Source organism: Otolemur garnettii, unplaced genomic scaffold (assembly GCF_000181295.1).
Source record: "Otolemur garnettii isolate 467f Iridium unplaced genomic scaffold, OtoGar3 scaffold00447, whole genome shotgun sequence".
NCBI classification, from domain to species: Eukaryota; Metazoa; Chordata; class Mammalia; order Primates; family Galagidae; genus Otolemur; species Otolemur garnettii.
Window position 1 is genome coordinate 31,660 of NW_003852842.1, and position 1,701 is coordinate 33,360.

The window sequence follows — 1,701 nt, forward strand, 5'->3', positions numbered from 1 at the left end:
TACACTGGCTCAGCCTGAGAAGAGGAGACCCCTCACCAGGGGAGGGCTGCATCCCCAGAGAGCACAGAACACCTGCCAATAGGGGAGGGAAGACAGCCAAGAAGCTGGTGAGCCAAAGCAGAAGCTGAGCCCACAGCGCCATCTGGTGGACGCGGGAACACGGCGACCCTGGGCAGAGGGAGGTGCTCAGGGTTCTCTCCGCCCCACCCCGCACTCCCCACAGTACCAGCCACTGTCCCCAGGTCTCTGTTCAGCATCCCGTGCTTACTGCACATTTCAACATCCAAAGCTGTCCAGATGGGCCAATGACCACCACTCTGGTGAAGACATTTTGATTCACCTTGTGGCACTGGAGGTTTGAGTACTAGAGGAGCAGAGGGCTGTGCTGAAGGAGAGAGAGGTGAGGGCTCTGCCCTCTCCAGGGGGGAGCCTGGGGGCGCTACACTGAAAGGAGGCCCAGCACTCAGCTAGAAAGAGAGAGGACCGCGGGGTCAGGGACCAGACTTCACCCCCCTCAGAGATCCTGTGGAGGAGAACAATCTGAGGGGGCAGAGAAGGGTGGTGTAGGTGTGACCCAGGGGACAGTTAAATCAGAGCACTCCAATAAGTGCTGCGAGTAAAACAATGAAAAATTAATGAATCACATAGATTCAAAAGTGATTTGAATGGAGAATTTGCACAGCTAGTGGTTGATTAGATCTCTGAATAAGAGAAAGATGGGCCCACGTAAACTGGCAGTGTTTGTATGTAGACAAGTTGAGTGTCACTGCTGCAGCCCTAGGGGTTATTACTCAGAACCTACTGGAGGAGCTGTGCTAAGGGTTTGCTTTTCTACTTTGGAAAGCCCAGGGCCAAGGGCTGAGCAGATGGCAACATAAAGGGAAAATTCTGCTGTCACTAGTGGTGGGCTGTGGTGGCACAGGGCTGGACTGTGGGCACGAGAAGTTCGAGGATGAAGATGGAACCATGGGAGCTCCCACTGCCTGTGGGGGAAGGAAAGACATCACAAAGTCATTTTAAGTTTGAGAAAACTGTTCTTTATGTATTCAAGAATTTATGGGCCAGGCACGTGGCTCACACCTTTAATCCTCTCTGGGAGGCTGAGGAGGGTGGATTTACTCAGCTCAGGAGTTTGAGAACAGCCTGAGCAAGAGGGAGACTCCAATTCTACTAAAATAGAAAAACTAGCTGGGTACTGTGGTGGGCCCCTGTAGTCCCAGCTACTCTGGAGGCTGAGGCAAGAGGATCACTTGAGCCCAAGGGATTGAGGTTGCTGTGAGCTACAATGAGGAGCTCTCTGTAGGGTGACTAAGTGAGACTGTGTCTCAAAAGGAAAAAAAAAAAAAAGAAGAATTTAAGTACCTTCTATCCCCTGCACGATGACAGAGACAAAGTAATATAGGGATTAGGAGAGTAAGCCACCCTCAGACCAGGAGTGACTCACACCAGCGGTTCCTTAATAATGAGGATGGTGAGTCCCCTCTCACTTCTGGTTCGTGCCGGGTAAGATTCTCTGGGAGACGGTGTCCCTTATCCTGCTCTGGGCTTCTGAGAAAGTCAAAGATTTTGCTCATTCTCCTCCACCCTGAGCACCGCCTTCCACACCCTCCCTCTCCTCTGACCCTGATTTCTCTGTCACTGACCGTGATGTGATGCTCAAGGTGAAGGGCGTCCAAAGGAGACTTTCCCAACATTATCTCC